We start from the raw sequence: 14,051 nt of genomic DNA, 5'->3' as shown, positions 1-14,051 counted from the left end.
TATGAGAAAGTACAAGTGTAGACTGAGAAAACTGAGTTTAAACTTGTATTTTTGCAATTTTTCCTTCTAATTGCCCAGCTTCTAATATAAACTATCATAATAGACCCACTCCATGACTTCACTGTCCCCTTAAAATTTCATTGTTGTCTATAAAATTTCTTTGGCTAATCTAAAAATTGGTACATAATCGTTTACGTTGCTGCTTTGTCCCAATATGAGGTTTTGTAAGACTTCACATTTCACGTCCACAACCACAACACTTAGCAACATCTCTGTTCTTCCTTGTGGGCATCAGGCAGTGAAAAGAACGATCACGTTTCTCTTTTACCAGGGACTGATTCTTGCACCCAGGTAGCTTAAGGACATGTTTGATTTGCAGACCCCTCAATTTTGCAAGGAGGATGCAGCTTCTATACAGCACAAGCAACTCTTCAGGAAGAGAGTGGGATGAAGGAAAGGCAATGGAGTTAATAAAAAAGAATATATAAGGAAGCAAGCAGTGTGTCAAGCCAATGAAAATGGAAGAGGTTGGAAAAAGACCCGGGAAGGGCAGGACAGACACAGCATCGTTATGTTTATGGCTCTCTGTTAGAGCAAGATTGAGGTTGAAGTGCGCTAAATTCCTTAATTCTTTAGCTAGACAGAAACATTCAACCTTGATTCCACAGAGTTCTGGGAGAATATTTTTTCAACTGCCATTGCATGGCTTCAGTCTCACCACAGAGTGTCACCCTCCACCAGTTATTACTAGAGCAACTCCACTCTGAGGGAAAAAGTTGAGCTGCCTGTAGGAGGATAAACTGGAGTTGCTAAAGTGGAGGAGGATGAAGTCTTGCTGCAGCCGTTGAGTTCAGTGCTGCTCAAGTTAAGTGGTTCGCCGTTAATTCCTGACAAATCAAAACATGCACACAAACTCCAGGGACTGGTTAAACCATTTTCCCTCCACAAAATAAAACCTGTTAACATACTTCACAAGAAAAACAAAACAACCAATAGTTTAGAACCAAATTTTATTAAAGAAAAGCCTGTAGTGCAGGTTCTCAGGACAAATGCATACCTTTGGATGCAGTGGAGTACACAGGTATGTATACAGTAGTTTGCCTGCTACATGTTTGGAAGCTGAAAGAGACCATGATAAACTGTACTGCACAGTTCATCACCATCATTAAAAGTCGCCGAAAACTTGGTTGTGTATCACTAACAGATAACTTGGTTATGTGTGTGCACTACGTATTGCACAAGACTTTTGATTAAGCTATTAATTGTGCAATTGAATCACAGTTAAGTGTTACATTAAGCATATTCAAACATATTTGTTTGTTTGTTTTCTTCTCAAAACCAGCACATCACTACAAAACTGCCATTAAATGTTACATATTTACAAAAATATACAAATAACATTTTTCCCCATTTATGACAATGCACCAATTTCATTCTTCCCTTGAGCCCTGATTGTGTATACAAAGAAACCTGCCCAAAGTTAAGGTCTCCTGAAACAAAACTAGGAAAAGGCATGTACTGTTTTCACAAATACTAGAATGTGTAAAGGCAAAAGGAGAGGACTGTGTAGTCATGTATGTTAAAGGTATGGACTATGGGATACCAATGACTGCTAGGAGCCTTCATATGGATTGGAAAGACCCCTTTGTCAGATCCAGTTAGAAACACAGTGTTAAGCATTCGCTGATCATGTTCTGGGAAAGAAGTTCAAAAAACTAAGTTCTACCTTGGTTGTAACTAGCTTACATCTATCCAAAGTACTCTTAAAGCTAATGACAGGAATAAGAATTTCAGGTGAAGATCAGCTGGCCACCTGTATGAGTACAGATGCAGCAAGACGACAGCTAATTTTAGCCTCCAGCTGCATTTCAAACTCACCATAGATGATCACCTCTCCTCCGTAACACAAAGCCTAACTGACAAAGCCCATGGAACTGCATGGTTACAAATTATGGTAGAATTTGGTGCTGCAGTGCCAAATAAACAATGCTCCACATGAACAACAGGGTAGCGAGAAATGCCTCACAAATCTTCACAGAAGTATGTCTAGTTTTTATTTTGGCAGCTTTCATATTTTTAGCAAGAGCTGTCAAAAAAGTACAATTTGGACTTGGTTTAATCACTGCTTTTTTCTCCTTTTGTTCACATGGTTAATGCCAGCAAAATCTATATAATTTATCTGAGTTTGAAATAATAGATTTTGGACCCACCTGTTCTAAAACAGCCACAGATGCTGTGCAGATATGCAAACATCCTTTACTCTTAAAATGGAAAATGCTGCAAATCCAGCCCTCATTATCTTTCCAAATCTTCCTCCAATACTCAACCCAGGGTGAACTGATATTCCTAATGCAGCTTCATAAATGCAGAGAAACAATACTGTGATATTTTGATTTAAGTGAGGAAGGGTGGTAGTTGATATCTCCTAAAGCCACACTTGGAATACGCTAGTGTTATACGCTCTAGAACCGCCTCCCCTTTTGCAAAGAAAGATATCTAGGGTTAATAGAAAGGTAAATCGCAGTAGCTGTACATATTTGTAAAAATAAGTGGTAAGTAAAGCAAAAAAGCAGAAGCTTCCCAAAACACCCTGCCAGCTAATCAAGTTCCCCACCTCTTCCAATCTGCTATTCCTCTGCAATTTTTTTCTTGTATTTTTTTCTCAGGCACACGGGAGAGGATAAAAATGAGTTAGTCTCCTTTTGACATCAACCCAGCCTACTGGCAGAACCATAAGCAGAAAAAAATCCACTCAGAAGAGATTGTGATCAAGAGGGGAGGATTCAAGCGTACTTCTCCATTTGATTATGTTTTCCCTACAGAGCCTTCTGCACTGCAGCAAGTGCAGCCCCTGACTTACACCCATGAGGAAATAAATCATAGCTTGTCAGGGACAAATAAAATAAAGGAACTGTACTCAAATGTCTGGTGTATATATGAAATGTAGGAACTCTGTTTTCCTAAAATTAAAATTTCTAGTCACAGGTTCAGTAAACTCCAGTGGCTGGTGTGCACCCTCAGGAATACTATACCCACTGCATTAATCCTCTCTAAACTTTATGAAATAATTACAGCTGATAGATTCTAGCAAATTACATTTAAGCAGTGTAAGTCCAAGACACAGACCCTATAAAATAATTCTCCCTTGCCTCCTAGCTCAGTGCTGTGCTAAGGAAGAACACCATTAGTAAATGCCCTACAATCATCTCAGAGGTAAACATACATGCATCCTGGGAAGCAACCTCTTTTCCATGCACCTCAAGTGAGATGTTGCTGTTAGTCAGATCCCTCTTAAATTACAGGTATAAATGGTGATGATTTCACATGTTCCCCGTGCTGTATCAGTTTGGACTCATGGTTCAAAATCTCTGTATGCAACCAAAAAAACTGAGAATAGCTGTTATTGCAAATTAAAGCAAGCTCCAATGCTAAATCAAAACAAAATCAACAACTTGTGGCAAAACCATACACACTGGTAACACTGTCTTTCCCCCTGCTTCTTCTTTGTCCTCTTTAGTCTTGTGCTTCCCTCCCTCCTGGATCTCTCTCACATACGCTCCCTCTCTAAAACAGGTTCTACCCTTCAAAGATACCACTGAGCTTTTCAGTTATGAACTTCAACAAAGAGATTCTGTCAAACCTATCTGGTGACTTTGCTTAAAGTTGCATTTTATGGAACTTGAAAGGAAGCCATTTGTCTATGGCTCTAAGAAAGGCTCCATGCACACCTGTCCCACAAACCTGCTAAGTCGAATTGCTCCAGAGAGGAAGAGTCTCTTGGTCCTGCTCCTCTATCAGCAGTAGACTCTCTCTGCCTCACTTATTCTTCAACTAAAGGTTGTAACAATTTATTTAAAGTGTTACAAGGACACAATTTTACACATAATTACTTGTGTAAGGGAAAGAATCCACTTTTTTAAGCGCTAGTAAATGTCACTCCTAAAAGAAAATTAGTTTGGAAGAAGAGACAAAGAGTATGCAATTAAGAACACGTAATTTTAGAGATGCTATTAAAAAAATATTTTCATGGAAACCAGGACAGCTATTTGATAAGGATTTTGTTGACATAACTATATTGTTGCACTTCAGAGTATGTATTTCTAAGCCTTTCAGCATATAAACTAGCTGAAAATAGTAATTCTGACAAGCTCCACATAAGGAGAAATAAAGAGATTAAGAGAATGAATATTCTTCATTCGGTCATAAATGACTCCACAATTCATATTTTAAGTAATTTGCTACTCCATTCAACGGAAGAACAAAAGCCTGGACTGAAGACTTAAAGAAATGAGATCCCATATATTAAAAATCATGAAACTGACTTGCTGGATGTTAGCAATTTCAGGGGGAAAAAAAAGAAGAAAAGGAAAAAAAATAAAAGAAGAAATTTCTAAGACAAATGCATTCTTTAGTCTTCATACTATCCCGAAGTACTATTACAGGTCCTTACTTCCCAGATGGTACATATAATTCTCTCTACTCTGTGCAATGCACTTGGGGAAAAAAAAAAAAAGTTGTCCACACGACACTCCCATTCAGATTTGGGAACTGAGCAGTTTGAGTCCATCTCAACATTGGGAAACTCTTCTGCATTCCCTCCAACTTGAGAATACATAAGGAATTGGAGGTAGAAAGGCTGACTTTGGAAAGAAGATTAAAAAATTAAGAGTTCTCAGTTTGACATTTCTCAAAGACTGTGGGATTAGGCTTTTAATTGGGGGTGTGAGTTACTTCAAACTTTGTCACTTTGATGATTATAGTCTGAAAATACGTGAAAAACATGACATATATATCCATGACAGAGATAAGCGCTCATTTAAATGGCACTGAGAGGGCTAATACTGAAAGGAAATAAGAAACACGAAAATACAGATTTAACTAGGAAAATGGTCTGAGCAAACCTGTGACTACTTCTAGGCAATTAAATGCTACTTTAATGGAAGTTTTAGAAGACTTTCTCAGGCTAGTAAGATTAGGCTATATGCCAGTCTCCTAAAGAAAGCTGTAGAAGCAATATGTAATTGGGAATAGAACAGAGAAAATGAGCCAGGAAGCAGCTTTCTGGATGGACTTAGAAGACACAACAAATTTTTTTCATCTCGGAAATCAATATTTTTAAAGGTAAATGCATATAAATTTCTTCCTGGTAGAAAGCCAATATTCTGCAAGAAATGTGCCCTTAGTTTCATCTAAACCTCTGAAATAAAAATGAAGGTGGAAACAATACAGCTATATCAATCAATATTCAGTAACATCACCAATTGTCAGGGATTGTGCAATGAAATAAAAATTTTAGTCTCTCTTTTCCGCTAAAAGTCTCACTAATGAAAAATTACAAAACATTTCTTTATAGGAAACAGGAAAAATCTATGACTAAAATTGTTATCAATTCTATCAACTTACTAACATTGTAATTGATCTGAAATAACACTAGAAATTCAAAGCTTATAAGAACCACTGGTTCATCATCAGAAAGTTAATGCAAACTAATGCATGCATTTCATTTCTTAAAAATAAGAAAAACGTCCCACATTTCTTTGAGCAAAAGGAGGATGGAAACCACTGCAGTTCCATTCCACTGACCTCTATAAAGTGATGGCACACAGTAGCAGAGTATTCCCACTAAAGGGATGTCTCATTGGACCTAAAACCCAGCTAACCATCACAGCCACGTCAGACAAAATCTACCTTGCACCAGGCAAAGCGCTGATTTGTTGCTGTATGTCCAGAAGACAATAATTTAACAAACCACCTATTTCACATGACTAAACACTTTACTCCTCTTTACGCTGGTCATTGAAAGCAGAAAACTCATCACAAAGGATATAATTCAATGAGAATATCCCAAAAGAGTTTAAAGAAATTGGATGGGAATTGTGGTGTATAACAACATCTTGCCTCTGCCCTTCCATTTCTTCACAGCCAATTCCACCAGCCTCTTCTACGGGGCATAAAAACATGGATCGGTTTACATTGCTTTTATTATTGAGAAATTTACACTACATGTGGATTTTCCCTAAACACTTCTGAGCACTTTATATGTATGGACCACTACAAAGCCACATAAAATAAGGAAAGATAACAGCTGTAAATATGGATGGTTCCTTTAGAATGCTTAAAATCAGTAACTGTCTGAAGCACTCTGAGAAGGACAGGGTGGTTTTGAAATTGCAAATACATCAGAGTTGAGAAGGCCAAAAGATGTAAATGAGGCAAATACATCACCAGTGTTGTTGGTTTCAGAACAGTTCAATATCCAGGTTGATTAGTATCACTGTGCCCATTATTGTAAGGCTTTTAACAAAATAGCACTACAGAAAAATAAGTTTCAGATATTAGAGTGTAACAGCAGAATGACAGCCAATGGTGCAATGCTACCACATAACAATATGTTCCAATTACAGCTTTTAAACAAAATTATCTTTTTTTTTGAACAGTGATACACCTTTTTTACATTTATATATAATTGCAGCTGGTTTCAGTAGACTGCCTTTACTAAGATCAATAATTACAAATTAAACAAAGAAAGCAAACTATTAGTAATTTATGCTCACAGAATTCTTTCACTCTGAAGATCCTGAACAAATAATAATTAAAATAGCCTCACAATACCTTTGTGAGGTAGGTGATTACTATCAGCCCCATTTTACAGGTGGGGAAACTCAGGCACATGTAGGTTAAGTAACTTGTCCAAAGTCTGTGTACAGAATCCAGGTACCTGGCAGCCATCTTCTGTTTCTTAGCCATCAAATCATTCTTGCTCACTAATAAATTTAACTGGAATATGCACAAATACTTCATATGTTTGTGTATGCATGCGTGACTAGCTTGTGCATAGAAACAACTCTGTCCTTCTGTATACACATGTATTAGGATTTTAGGTACAGATAAAGGATAAAATGCTAAGATGCCACAGACTTAGTTCAAGAGATTCAAAATACAGCACTAGAGAGACTTTTTGTTTTAAGATAAATCAAGATACTATGAGTGGGAAGATGATAATGGTATTTTCTCTTTTAAAATAACTAATTTTAGAGTTGTTCTTGCCAGGGATTCAAAGGCTTCCATTAGTATCTTCTGGGTATTATCAACACAGGCACGGCAATACTGAATCTCTTTAGAAAACAGTGTTTTTTAAGACATGGACAAACCAACCTCACAGGAGTGCTGTGTGAATCAAATTAACAAGCATTGAAAACTTTATTACAGGCACTATATTGCACTAACTGTTAATTAGAGTACCAAGCACTTAAATATTCTATAGTGTTCCAAAGGTCTCCTGCTATCAGAGATACAAATCACCCTGTATCAAATGTACAGCAGTAGCTGTTAAAATATAAATTAGATGTGTGACCTAGTTCCAACAGTGTCCTTTGCCAATCAGACAAACCATGGGAGAACAGTCTTAAGCTACAACTTCCATCCCATCCTTCGTCCATAAGACTAATCCGCGACTCACCTGCCCTATACAAATAACTCACTTAGGATTTATTTCATAGGAACAAGTAAGCTGTTTGCAATATGATCTTATTCTCTGCTCCATCTCATTTCCACTAGAAAAAGCAGAAAGAGCTGGTGAGGAGGGAAAGCCTCTGGTGCAGCGAACCCAAGAGTTTCCAATGCACAGCACATTTTGTATTTGCACTTCTCTTCAAGAAACCCAGGCTCAGATACATGTAAAACCTTGGATTTCTATGCACTCTGGCATACGACAGTCAGACAGTCAGCTAGAGCTTCCCTTCTCCATCAATAAGTTTGCATGGCACTCCACAACTAAATAGGCAGAAATTTTAGGACAATTTTTGAAATTATTTTCCTGAGCAGTTTGCAAGTGCATTTCAGAATCTTCAGTTTAACTTTTCCACCTAGCTCCTTACAGTAAGTTCATTATCTAGATTTTATTGTGCTTTACATATATATCCAGTTGGGGTTGTGAGAGCCTACAGTACTACACTGAATTATTACAACCCAGTCCATTGCATTTGATGATAATATGCTCCAGGATATCCACAGCTACATAGAAGAATGACTCCAATGTATACAATAATTTTAAGACAGTTCTTCTTTGTCTTACCAACATTCATCATTTTCTGTTTGTTTATTCAGAAATACACAGTTTGCTGTCTATATCCTCCTTAAAGTGGTGTGTGAGCTTGAAACTAGCATCATTCCGTGAGCAAAGAGCTATTTATTCTTTATCAAAGGCAAAAAGTGAAGAGAGCATATAGGTTTCTGAGAAAAGTATCCTAATCCCAGGTAGCCATTAACATGGGATGCCAGATGTTTAATCACATCACAGCCTGTTTCCTACATGGCTCCATAAACCACAGGGAAAAGACCCAGAGGGGTTTGGATTCACCCCACTGCCATTCCATAGCGATGAAGAGTCAGGACTAGAAAACTCTGAGCCAACTCATAAAACTGGCATTAGGAAACTCCGACTGACTCACAAGCCTTTCTGCAGACAGCTCCTTCAGAATCCCCATTGCCATTCCTGCCAAAACAGGAGCCAGTGGTGGTAGGGACCAAGTGTCACCCTGTGGTGACCAAAAGTAAATACGAACCCTTAAACCACAGTCCGTCCTCCCCATGGCCCTATGGGATTGTCAAACGAACCTGAGCAGAAAAGGTAAGGTCAGAGTTTGCCCAGCCCTGCCTGTAAGGGCACAATGGGAGGGAAAATCCCAAAGAAGGATGCGGGTGGGAAGGGGATAGTGTTGCGTGACCCAGTCCTGTCTGGAGGAGAGCTCTGACCTACCTGACACCTCTGCCCTTACAGGAAGGTTTAAAAAAATAACCTTACAAAGAAAGTGACTTAAAAGAGGTATTTACATTCTCTGGAGATTTAAAAAGAGACAAGGTGGGGTTTATGGGATAACTCATCCGGCAGCTGCCATCGTCCTAGAGGTGCTCGCTCAGGAGACAAGAGAGCAACTGAAATGACTGTCCACAAGTGAAGGCACCTAGTCTGGAAAGAGCATCAAGCTGGTGTTTTTCTTTCACATGGGATAGGATTGGGGGACATACTGGTGCTGATGGTTTGTCAGGACTTGCTACATTTAAAAGAGCACTATCCTATATTATGAGATATCTTAACTGACACTTTTCTTCCTTTAATGCAAAGAAGGGCCTAAGTCTAAATCTATTAGATTGTCTCACACATGTTTAAGTTAAGAGTTTGTATTGTGTAGGAGTGCATTTGTCTCATTGCTCAGTCCTCTCCCAGTACAGAAGCACTTCGCCTCCTAAAAAAACGTCCTCATGATCAACCAACCACCTGTTCTGGTCTAGTTGCTTGTGTAAAAATCACCTTTTGGGGCTGAAGAATCCCAGCCTTCTGCTGAATATCTCAATTAAAAATATAATTAAAAAGTTACAGTTGATCCTTCTAAAAATAAACATAAAGAACTAGAGCATATACACAAAAGAAATAAGGTGGTATTGAAGGCGCCTAGGGCTAAAATTTGCTACCATAGTTTGAGTTTCAATTGTAATGAGTTCTCAGGCCACAGAGAGAACACAAAAGACATATTATCCTTCTCCCTTGGTAACTGATGATGGACACTTTTTTTCCACAGGCCTGATAAGAAACCTCTCCACCAGCATTTACAGCCATATTTGCAATTTTGTGACATCACCAGGGAAAAATAAAATGATACAGAGAAGAGTCTTTTGGTTTTTGTGTTCAGCTGTAAATATCAGCTAACCAGGTAACTGTGCATCTCTCTGGAGTTGATGCTCAAAACCACGCCTGAGTGATTGCCTAGGAAAATATAGAAACAAAAGGCCAGCATTAGTGTATTTCAGGTACTTCACAATTAATCCCCTTTTTATTGCAGGGACAAGTCAATCGCATAGAGTGGCTTTATCAAACAACAGGTCAGGTGAAGGTTGGTGCAACAGCTCCATGTACCTACAGTGTACTTTCGCGCAAAGCTTTTGTTCATGGTGGTGGATTTGTGGTGAATTCCTAGGGTTTCTATCCCAGTGACAGCATAAGTTGGTTCTCTTTGTGGCTTAAAAAGGTGTAGTTGTCTCGAGGGGTGCAGGTGAGGGAGGAGAATGGAACCTGAGGCGTCCATTCGACATGCCACTGACCTGGGACTGGACACTGACCGGCATCAGCAATAAGGGAACTCTGTAGCTGTTCAAGCTGCCACTTCTCCCAGAAGGAGTCACTGCAAGGTAATGGTGTTGAGGAGTCCCAAGGTGGGGGTTGCGATAAAGTAGGCAACATAAAATATATAGAAAACAAAAAAAGTGGATGGGTGAGTCTGGAAATACTGTACTGTGGAAATTCAAAAGTTATGAGAAGAGAGAGAACAAACAGAAACCCAGGCCTGTAACTCCCTGGCTGTGCACGTAGCGGAGACTGCTACTAGCATCTCCCAACAGGGAGGGAGAAAGCTCATCAGAACTAGAAGTGGTCTCCATAGCATGGGAACCTTCTGCAAATAATGTCGTAAACCAGAATTTAATATAAAGCAGGGATCATACCTTGTTTTGTACTCTAGCCAGGTAAAATAGAGGAGTATCATTAACAGGAGTATTTTCTTGGTGGTATTGAACAATACCAGAGCTAGCAGAAAGTAGTGCAAGTAACAAAACAGTACAGTGAGCACAAGTATAGTTTTATGTCTTAAACAAGGTCTTGTGTCTAAAAGCTTTACAGTAGCTGACAAATATGGATGGTTACAATCCACAGAAATAAACTCTTTATGCTCTGCTGGAAACGCTGCTGGTGTTGACAACCTGGCAAAACACAAATCAGCTTGAGATCTGCGCTCGCTACCTGTCTTAAGTTTCACATCAAAACACCGTGATCTTGCACTCTTTAACCCTAATAATGCTCTGCCCATATAGAAGATCTTTATTTTTTTTCCAGAGTAAGGAGTGCAGGGCAAGTAGAGATTATTCTTGAATGCATTACAAATCAGGGTAGCATTTCTTTATTCCAGAATCCCAAACTGTTTTATATAAATAGGCCATAAGGGATTTTCTACCATTAAAAGAAGTTGTGTTTTTGTACATTACTAGAGGTGTTTGAATGCTCCACTTTAATAGGCATGTCTGCAAGGACGTTGTTAGCATTCAGCCTTCTCCTTTAAAGACCCTGGAGATGAGTTGATCAAACAATTTTAAAACAGACTTTGTTTTTCCTGAGTTGTTTTTGGAAGTAACCCCTGTAAAGTCAGGAGTGCAATCAAGGTCGTCTCGCAAAATCTGAATGGAAATACAGTGATACACATACACAAAGGTTGTCAAAGAATAGACAGAAATACACAAAGCAAAGTAAGAGGCTGGATTCTTCCCTTGTGCTCAGAGCTAACTCTTCCATGAACCTAGAAGCAGGAGACAGTTCAGCAAATGAAAATAAAGACATTAACAACAAACGATAAGAGTGAAATCCAAGATAAAAAATTATCTCCTCCATCAAAGTTCTGTCCTGCTCCAGGCTTCCTCTGGTGCAGCTAAAACACATCTTCTTCCATGAGTTCATGAAGACATTACAGTTGCCTGTTACACCGTGAATCTCCTGCTACAAATCCCAAAGGCTTTGGGTTATCTGACTATTTTCCCAGAATCTGTAGAAAAGGAAGTAGGGAGCTTTTTCCATTGTCGTACATTTTTCAGACTGTGACGTAAAAGCAGTCTGAACACAATGGCAAATTTTACAAGAAATGAACTTCGTAGATCAGCACTCCATGTTACGTTAAAAATAACCACAGGGTGCCAGGGTATACACTTCTACCTGACAGTGAAATCATTTGCACTAAGAGATATTCCCAGAATAAGTTTCCCTTATGGGTTCCTTACAACAATCCCACGAATACTAGAAAGTTACCAGCTAAGTTAGGGAAGATGTATGATTCTTTGTATACAGGAATAAATTTAGTTTCTAATCATGAAAACAAATGCTGCTGGAATACGATGGCAAATAGGGCAATGGATCTAGATACAACCCATTTGAAATTATGGAAACATTGACTGCGCAAATCCTTCTGGCTTTAACTCCATTTTCCACTAATTCAGGGGATTATTGAATTAATTAAACTGTTACCTATTATACACTGTTCTACCAAGTATAATTTCTCTCTAAAATTCTCCAAGTAAGTCTCCTGACCTACTATTTCTGTACTCACGTACTATATAGCATGTCATCCATACATTAGCATGTATCAGAAATAAGCCAAAAGAAGATAACTGAGATAATAATTGGTTAGTAGTGTACTATTTGCTTCTTCCTGAGACCAAAAATTAAAACAAATATTAATTAAAAATCACTTATGAAAATTTATAATCTAAAAATGAAGTTACCTCTTGCGTTACCTAGTGTTTGAGAGTCCAGATCATCATCAATAAACTCCTCACCCTGGATGATGTTCTGGGTGTCCTCACTATGATTAACAGGGCTTGTCATCTCCTGCTCTTTTTCATTGTGCATCTGGGCATAGACATTTCTGCCTGGAAGTTTCCTAAATTGGACAAGGAGAAAAAGCCTTGTGAAGGAGCTCCTTCATGTCACACACACACTGGCATCAGAGCAGAGCTGCAGCAGAGCAAAGTTGTTCCAAAATCACAACACAGCACCATTCTCACCCTTCCTTAATTTTGTGTTCACAGTTTAAAGTTACCAACTCCTTATTCACAGTCACAGTTTTTTACCTAAGTGCCTTACCACGATGGTCATACCAACATAATAATTAAGCATTGATTTCTGATTAAGACTGACAGACAACGAACAATACTGAAAAATAAATTAATAAAACCACAGAAAAACTATTTTAAGTACTCAAGCAATAAAAATGCCCAACAGGCATTCATTTCTGGTTCCTGGTGTCTTCACAGACATTAAGGTGAGTCACAACCATCATCACACCTCCCTGGTGAGGTGGGCTGATGTTGAAGGGTGATAGGATCGAATGCTGCTCTCATATTCCATCTGAAAAACTCAGAAGACAGGGAACAGAAAGGGAGCAGAGAGTCAAGAACCAGGAGGCCAGGCCCAAGGAGATACTGAGGTAAAAGGGCAAATAAGAAGACAGGGGAAGTTGGTGAACTTAAGCAGGCAGCACTGAAGGAGATTGAGTGTAAAGCTTGGCCCAGGACTACTGGGAACTGCTGAATTAGACAAAACTCTCTACAGCAGACAGCATTTAATTAATTCATTCTCATTTCAATCTAGAAAAACAAAAAGCATGTTATTAAATGGGCTCTATCAGGTCTAATGAACAATTAGCACCATGGCTGAGACTGGGAGGCTTAAGACTTGGTACTGATACAGAGCTCTTAACTAGATTAACTTCAATTAGTCTTTGTAAAATCAACAGGAAAAACCAAGGGCTTCCAACTTGGCTACAGAATGTACGCTTTAAACAGTTCTCAAGAGATACACCCTCTCCTGTAGCTGCATTCACCTGCAACCTGCCTGGGCACATGAGGACCTCCTTTCCAAGGCACCGAGCAGGCACTGCTGATCAGGGAGTTGCAGGCTGTGAGCTCTGTTCCCTGCACTGCAAGAAGCAGCTTGACAGCTTGATCAGCATGACAGCACATCGTAGCTCTCAAGGTCTGTGCAGAAACACACATAATTGCAAAAGGCAGAAAATGAGAAGAAAAGAGAAGAATGGGGTTGAACCACTGAGGTTAAGCTGCAGTTTCTGCTGAGCCCTTTTGGCAGTTGAGAAAATATAAGAAGAGATACTAATTTTTAGGCATCTCTCTAAAAACTATCATAATCTGCTCCATATTGTGGCAACAATTTGAAATCTGAGTAAATCACAGAATCACAGAATGTCAGGGGTTGGAAGGGACCTCAAAAGATCATCTAGTCCAGCCAGAGCAGGATCACCTACAGTAGATCGCACAGGAACACGTCCATGCAGGTTCTGAATGTCTCCAAAGAAGGAGATTCCATGACCTCCCTGGGCAGCCTGTGCCAGTGCTCTGTCACCCTCACAGTGAAAAAGCTTTTTCTAATATTTTTATGGAACTCCAGCTTGCATCTGTTACCCCTTTTCCTACCACTGGACATCACTAAGAAGAGTTTG

The sequence above is a fragment of the Apaloderma vittatum genome, unplaced genomic scaffold, assembly GCF_000703405.1.
Source record: "Apaloderma vittatum isolate BGI_N311 unplaced genomic scaffold, ASM70340v1 scaffold42559, whole genome shotgun sequence".
Taxonomy (NCBI): Eukaryota; Metazoa; Chordata; class Aves; order Trogoniformes; family Trogonidae; genus Apaloderma; species Apaloderma vittatum.
The sequence above is the reverse complement of the archived record's forward strand: the minus strand, read 5'-3'. Positions refer to the sequence as shown.